The sequence below is a fragment of the Procambarus clarkii genome, chromosome 53 (assembly GCF_040958095.1).
Source record: "Procambarus clarkii isolate CNS0578487 chromosome 53, FALCON_Pclarkii_2.0, whole genome shotgun sequence".
NCBI classification, from domain to species: Eukaryota; Metazoa; Arthropoda; class Malacostraca; order Decapoda; family Cambaridae; genus Procambarus; species Procambarus clarkii.
Window position 1 is genome coordinate 14,463,181 of NC_091202.1, and position 8,523 is coordinate 14,471,703.

Below are 8,523 nucleotides of genomic sequence, written 5' to 3' on the forward strand. Positions count from 1 at the left end.
ATGGTAATATCACAACACACCATGGACCAGTATGGTAATATCACAACACACTATGGTCCAGTATGGTAATATCACAACACACCATGGTCCAGTATGGTAATATCACAACACACCATGGACCAGTATGGTAATATCACAACACGCCATGGTCCAGTATGGTAATATCACAACACACCATGGTCCAGTATGGTAATATCACAACACGCCATGGACCAGTATGGTAATATCACAACACACCATGGACCAGTATGGTAATATCACAACACACCATGGACCAGTATGGTAATATCACAACACACCATGGACCAGTATGGTAATATCACAACACACCATGGACCAGTATGGTATTATCACAAAACACCATGGACCAGTATGGTAATATCACAAAACACCATGGACCAGTATGGTAATATCACAACACACCATGGACCAGTATGGTAATATCACAACACACCATGGACCAGTATGGTAATATCACAACACACCATGGTCCAGTATGGCAATATCACAACACACCATGGACCAGTATGGTAATATCACAACACACCATGGACCAGTATGGTAATATCACAAAACACCATGGACCAGTATGGTAATATCACAACACACCCGAGTGACAGTGAAATAGCAGTGATAGTGAAGTGATGGTAGTATAGTAGTGGTAGTGAGGTGATGGTGATATGACAGTGATGGTGATATAGTAGTGATGGTGCGGTACAGTACTGTAGCAATGATAGTGATATAACAGTGAATGTAAGGAGGAAATCTATCACTGTGAGGTGATAATGCAGAGAAAGTGAAATGATGTTGGTGTAGCAGTGATAGTGTTATGTGATAGTGAACTGTTGGTGATATAACAGTGACAACAGCTGTCATATAGTGACACCAACAATTTGTTACTCAACATGGTCAGTATATGACCCCAAGTGTGGGCCCTGAGGTGATGGTGATATATAGCGGTGATAGTGAAGCTATAGTGATACAACAATGATAGGTTACAGTACTGAGAAGATATAGCATTGATGGTGATACAGCCGTGATTGTCAGGTATATGATACCAAAATAAAAATACAAAAGTGTTAAATGCCAGATATAGTGAAGTTATGAGGATATAGTGATAAAGGTGTGTCCTTAAATTACATTAACATCAAAACACGCTGTCCATGGTGATGCAGGAGTGATGGTACAGTGAACTACAGTGATGGTACACTTGAACATGAATACGAAAAGAAATTTAGGGGTGGCCTAGTTTCAATGGAAGTAGTTAAAAGGTACTCATCAGTGCTTACCAGTATCATAAGAAAAGCAAAACTTTCGTATTATGAGACTAGATTCAAAGAAGCAAAAGGCAACATGAAAAGCACATGGAATACCATCTCTAACATCCTGGGAACTAAACAACACTCCCACAACCAGATAACACTCTCTAAGGATGGCCTTACACTGTCATCTGACTTAGAAATGGCGAATGAATTTAATAGCTTCTTTTCATCGATTGGTGCTAACCTTGCAAGTAAAATCCCACAGACTCAGACACATATCAACACATATCTCTCAGGCAGCTATCCAAACTCTCTTCTCCTCTCACCAGTCAGCCCGTCAAATGTTGTGTCCATCATACACTCACTAAAAACCAAAGCTGGGAACATCAGTGAAATCCCATCCATTGTATACAAGAGCGCCTCCCATGCCCTTGCACCACCTATAGCTCTGCTGTTCAACAAATCCCTTGAGTGTCATACCTTCCCTGATATCCTTAAAAACGCAAGAGTAACGCCAGTTCATAAAGGAGGTAATCCGTCAGACATAAACAACTACAGACCAATATCGAACCTACCCATACTATCAAAAATATTTGAAAAAATTATCTACAAACAGCTCTACTCCTATCTCGTAAAATTCGACATTCTTAGCCCCTGTCAGTTTGGCTTCCGCTCTCAAAAGAGTACCAACGATGCAATTATTAGTCTCCTTGATATAATTTACTCAGCCCTTGACAAAAGTGAGTTTCCAATTGGACTCTTCATTGACCTGAGAAAGGCCTTTGATACTGTTAATCACGATTACCTCTTATGTAAACTCCATCATTATGGAATCCGAGACCATGCACTGGACTATATCCAATCCTATCTTAGTGATAGACACCAATGTGTAGCCATCAATAATATAATCTCTCCCATTCTACCTATAACCGTTGGAGTGCCACAGGGCAGCATCTTGGGACCCCTACTATTTCTTATATACATTAATGATCTGCCTAATGTCTCTAACTTTCTGAAACCTATTTTGTTTGCTGATGATACTACCCTCATTTACTCCAACCCCAACCCACATACACTAAATGATGTTAATAATGAACTAAAAAAAGTCCACTTATGGATGTCAACCAACAAACTAACACTTAACATAGAAAAGACCTACTACATCCTATTTGGAAGCAAATCTACAAATGCAATTCAGCTTCAGATTGACAATGTAAACATTAGCAATAAAAATGATGGAAAGTTTCTTGGCATATTCCTTGACAAGAGACTCAACTTCAGTACCCACATACAACACATAACTAAGAAAGTCTCTAAAACAGTTGGTATACTCTCCAAAATCAGATATTATGTTCCTAACTCTGCTCTCATCTCTCTATATTATGCACTAATCTATCCCTATCTCAACTATGGTATCTGTGCCTGGGGTTCAACCACTGCAAACCACCTCAAGTCCATCATCACCCAGCAAAAATCTGCTATCAGAATAATATCAAATTCTGCTTTCAGACAACACACAGCCCCCTTGTTTAACTCCCTAAACATGCTAAACATAATCTCACTCCACAAATTCTCTTGTGTCAACTACATTTACAAAACCCTGTTCTTAAATGCAAATCCTTGTCTGAAACACTTCCTGGACAGATGTAATAGGACCCATTATCACCACACCAGAAATAAGTATCTCTTCGATATCCCCAGAGTTGAACTTAATCTGTGTAAACACTCTATGCAAATAAAGGGACCCAGTTTATGGAACTCACTCCCTACTGAATTGAAAAGCTGTCCAACTTTTACATCATTCAAAATCAATACTAAAAAGTACCTAATTTCATCTTCATAGTTTTTCACTTTTTGCCTTAAAATTGCACTGTATCTATTGCTACCCAATCTCCCAACCTTTATGTTCCCAATTTGTACATCTTTACCATTGTGATCATTGCTGTTTTCTTATATGTGCTGCCAATCTGTTGTATGGTGTTTATAAATCTTGTTTATCTGTATCTTTTGCTACCCAGTCTCCCAATCTTTATGTACCCAATCTGAACATCTTTACCATTGTGATCATTGCTGTCTTATATGTGCTGTCAATCTGCTGTATGGTGTCTATTAATCTTGTTTAAATTACTAATCAAGCTGTCAATGTAATCAATCAGCGCTTTAATATAACAATGTGCTTTAATATACTTACTTATCTCTTTCATCTCATTTTTCTCTTGTAATGTATCTTTCATTTATCAATTCTGATTGAAATTACCTACTTTAAATTATCTGCTAGATTAAGGACCTGCCCGAAACGCTGTGCGTACTAGTGGCTTTACAAGAATGTAAATACTGTACTACCCAATGTATTCTCACAAACCCAATGTACCTTCTTGTATATATATATATAAATAAATAAATAAATAAATAAATAAATAAATAAATAGACTAGAGTGGTAGCACAACACCACAGTAGTGATGGTGATGGTACAGTGAACTAGAGTGGCAGCACAACACCACAGTAGTGATGGTGGTGATACAGTGAACTAGAGTGGCAGCACAACACCACAGTAGTGATGGTGGTGATACAGTGAACTAGAGTGGCAGCACAACACCACAATAGTGATAGTGGTGGTACAGTGAACTATAGTGGCAGCACAACACCACAGTAGTGATGGTGGTGGTACAGTGAACTAGAGTGGCAGCACAACACCACAGTAGTGATGGTGGTGGTACAGTGAACTAGAGTGGCAGCACAAAACCACAGTAGTGATGGTGATGGTACAGTGAACTAGAGTGGCAGCACAACACCACAGTAGTGATGGTGGTGATACAGTGAACTAGAGTGGCAGCACAACACCACAGTAGTGATGGTGGTGATACAGTGAACTAGAGTGGCAGCACAACACCACAATAGTGATAGTGGTGGTACAGTGAACTATAGTGGCAGCACAACACCACAGTAGTGATGGTGGTTGTACAGTGAACTAGAGTGGCAGCACAACACCACAGTAGTGATGGTGGTGGTACAGTGAACTAGAGTGGCAGCACAACACCACAGTAGTGATGGTGATGGTACAGTGAACTAGAGTGGCAGCACAACACCACAGTAGTGATGGTGGTGATACAGTGAACTAGAGTGGCAGCACAACACCACAATAGTGATAGTGGTGGTACAGTGAACTATAGTGGCAGCACAACACCACAGTAGTGATGGTACAGTGAAACAGAGTGGCAGCACAACACCACAGTAGTGATGGTACAGTGAACTAGAGTGGCCGCACAATACCACAGTAGTGATGGTGATGGTGGTGGTACAGTGAACTAGAGTGGCAGCACAACACCACAGTAGTGATGGTGGTGGTACAGTGAACTAGAGTGGCAGCACAACACCACAGTAGTGATGGTGGTGGTACAGTGAACTAGAGTGGCAGCACAACACCACAGTAGTGATGGTGGTGGTACAGTGAACTAGAGTGGCAGCACAACACCACAGTAGTGATGGTGGTGGTACAGTGAACTATAGTGGCAGCACAACACCACAGTAGTGATGGTGGTGGTACAGTGAACTAGAGTGGCAGCACAACACCACAGTAGTGATGGTGGTGGTACAGTGAACTAGAGTGGCAGCACAACACCACAGTAGTGATGGCGGTGGTACAGTGAACTAGAGTGGCAGCACAACACCACAGTAGTGATGGTGATCGTACAGTGAACTAGAGTGGCAGCACAACACCACAGTAGTGATGGTGATGGTACAGGGAACTACAGTGGCAGCACAACACCACAGTAGTGATGGTACAGTGAACAAGAGTGGCAGCACAACACCACAGTAGTGATAGTGATGGTACAGTGAACTAGGGTGGCAGCACAACACCACAGTAGTGATGGTACAGTGAACTAGAGTGGCAGCACAACACCACAGTAGTGATGGTACAGTGAACTACAGTGGCAGCACAACACCACAGTAGTGACGGTGGTGGTACAGTGAACTAGAGTGGCAGCACAACACCATAGTAGTGATGGTACAGTGAACTAGAGTGGCAGCACAACACCACAGTAGTAATGGTACAGTGAACTAGAGTGGCAGCACAACACCACAGTAGTGATGGTGGTGGTACAGTGAACTAGAGTGGCAGCACAACACCATAGTAGTGATGGTGGTGGTACAGTGAACTGGAGTGGCAGCACAACACCATAGTAGTGATGGTGGTGGTACAGTGAACTAGAGTGGCAGCACAACACCACAGTAGTGATGGTACAGTGAACTAGAGTGGCAGCACAACACCACAGTAGTGATAGTGATGGTACAGTGAACTAGGGTGGCAGCACAACACCACAGTAGTGATGGTGATGGTACAGTGAACTAGAGTGGCAGCACAACACCACAGTAGTGATGGTGATGGTACAGTGATCTAGAGTGGCAGCACAACACCACAGAAGTGATGGTGGTGGTACAGTGAACTAGAGAGGCAGCACAACAACACAGTAGTGATTGTGATGGTACAGTGAACTACAGTGGCAGTACAACACCACAGTAGTGATGGTGGTGGTACAGTGAACTAGAGTGGCAGCACAACACCACAGTAGTGATGGTGGTGGTACAGTGACCTAGAGTGACAGCACAACACCACAGTAGTGATGGTGGTGGTACAGTGAACTAGAGTGGCAGCGCAACACTAAAGTAGTGATGGTGATGGTACAGTGAACTAGAGTGGCAGCACAACACCACAGTAGTGATAGTGATGGTACAGTGAACTAGAGTGGCAACACAACACCACAGTAGTGATGATGGTGGTACAGTGAACTAGAGTGACAGCAAAACACAACAGTAGTGATGGTGGTGGTACAGTGAACTACAGTGGCAGCACAACACCACAGTCGTGATGGCGGTGGTACAGTGAACTAGAGTGGCAGCACAACACCACAGTAGTGGTGGTGGTGGTACAGTGAACTAGAGTGGCAGTACAACACCACAGTAGTGATGGTGTTGGTACAGTGAACTAGAGTGGCAGCAGAACACCATAGTAGTGATAGTGGTTTTACAGTGAACTAGAGTGTGATGGTACAGTGAACTAGAGTGGCAGCACAACACCACAGTAGTGGTGATAGTGAACTAGAGTGGCAGCACAACACCACAGTCCACCACAGTCACCTCCCTAATGTCACTGTGGTTGACTGCTGCCCTCACAACATCCAGGCCGCTCACCACATCACCGAAGACACATGACCAATGGACACCATCCTGGCGGTCCCTGGTGATGATGATGAACTGGGCACTCCTGGGACTCTCCGGACTCCACCTGGCCAACACAGCTCCTGCCCGGGCTGACTTTCGGTACTGCCCCTGGAGGTCAGGCAGCAGTGGGGCTCCTCCCTCACCATCATTACTCTCGTAGTCTCCGCCCCCCACACACTCCCCCGGCTGGCCCTTGCGCCACACCTGCAACAGTTTAGTGTTGCGGTAGGTGTGGCCCCGCTGGCCCGTACACAACAACACAAACTGTCTGGCCAGTGGAGTGTCAGGGGTCAGCCGGATGGTGACCCGCCCTCTTGTTGACCCCGCCCACCCGAGGTCAAGGAACGCCACTGTGCAGGAGGACTCCAGCACGCCCACAACCTCACTCTCCTGCAGGAAATCAAATAAATCATGCTGATAACTGTATAACAAAATGTTATCATATTAGTTATCAAAACTTAGTAAGTCAGTAATGTTAGTAAGACTAGTGGTTGTAATAAAGTTACCTGGAGGGTATGGGCGTGGTCGGGCGTGGGCTGACGCAGGAGTGGGTGGAGGTACAGCTGTCCATCTTGTAGAGTTATCCTGGCGGAGCGGCGGTTATCTTGGTCTTCCTGGACGGCCAACACCCGGCCAGCCTCCACCAGCCTCTTGACGGCCAACACCCGGCCAGCCTCCACCAGCCTCTTGACGGGCTCACTCATCCTGCGGAGGTCCTCAACCTGTGGACAGTGTCAGCCCCATTATCATCTGTTGTCAGTGTCAGCCCCATTATCACCTGTGGTCAGTGTCAGTCCCATTATCACCTGTGGTCAGTGTCAGCCCCATTATCACCTGTGGTCAGTGTCAGTCCCATTATCACCTGTGGTCAGTGTCAGCCCCATTATCAACTGTGGACAGTGTCAGTTCTATTATCATCTGTGGACAATGTCAGCCCCATTATCACCTTTAGTCAGTGAGGGACCCATTATCAGTCAATCACACCTACAAAATTCACCACAATCAGCACATTACACTACACATAAACTGAAGCCAGTCAAGGAAAGCACCTACTGGCAAAGGGTTGTTGCTGGACCTGTAGCTCCAGCCCCCCCCCCTCTACTGGCAGGGGGTTGGTGCTGGACCTGTAGCTCCAGCCCCCCTCTACTGGCAAAGGGTTGTTGCTGGACCTGTAGCTACAGCCCCCCTCCCCTCTATTGGCAGGGGGTTGGTGCTGGACCTGTAGCTCCTGCCCCTCTACTGGCAAAGGGTTGTTGCTGGACCTGTAGCTACAGCCCCCTCTACTGGCAGGGGGTTGGTGCTGGACCTGTAGCTCCAGTCCCCCTCTACTGGCAGGGGGTTGGTGCTGGACCTGTAGCTCCAGCCCCCCCCCCCCTCTACTGGCAAGGGGTTGGTGCTGGACCTGTAGCTCCAGCCCCCCTCTACTGGCAAAGGGTTAGTGTTGGACCTGTAGCTGCAGCTCCCCCCCCACCTCTACTGGCAGGGGGTTGGTGCTAGACCTGTAGCTCCAGCCCCCCCTCTACTGGCAGGGGGTTGGTGCTGGACCTGTAGCTCCAGTCCCCCTCTACTGGCAGGGGGTTGGTGCTGGACCTGTGGCTGGATCCTGGATGCTTTGGGGATTGGTTGGTAGAGTGTCACCTGCTCTCTGTGCCTCTGTGAGGGGGGGGGGGGCCAGGATCCTGGGTTCAATAGAGGATCAAAGGTTCAATCACCATGCAGGACATAAATGGTTCACATGTTTCCTTTCAGCTGTTGCACCTGTTCACCTACCAGTAAATATTTATCCAAGAGGTAGGAAACTATTGTAAATTGTATGTTAAGGAAAGTCAGTAGTAGACCTTTGGGAACCTCGATAAACCTAAGAACAGGCTTCCTCTCCTCAAAACGCAACTCAATATCTTGTGATATGAACCACGAGAGAAAATAAAAAACTTACTGTTAATTGCTTCCGGGGGATCTCTCCAGTGATTTCCTGAACTTTATCCATGATGCTGGAGGCTGAGTCTCCCAGGTGTACGGGGTCAGCTGTGGCACCTGTCT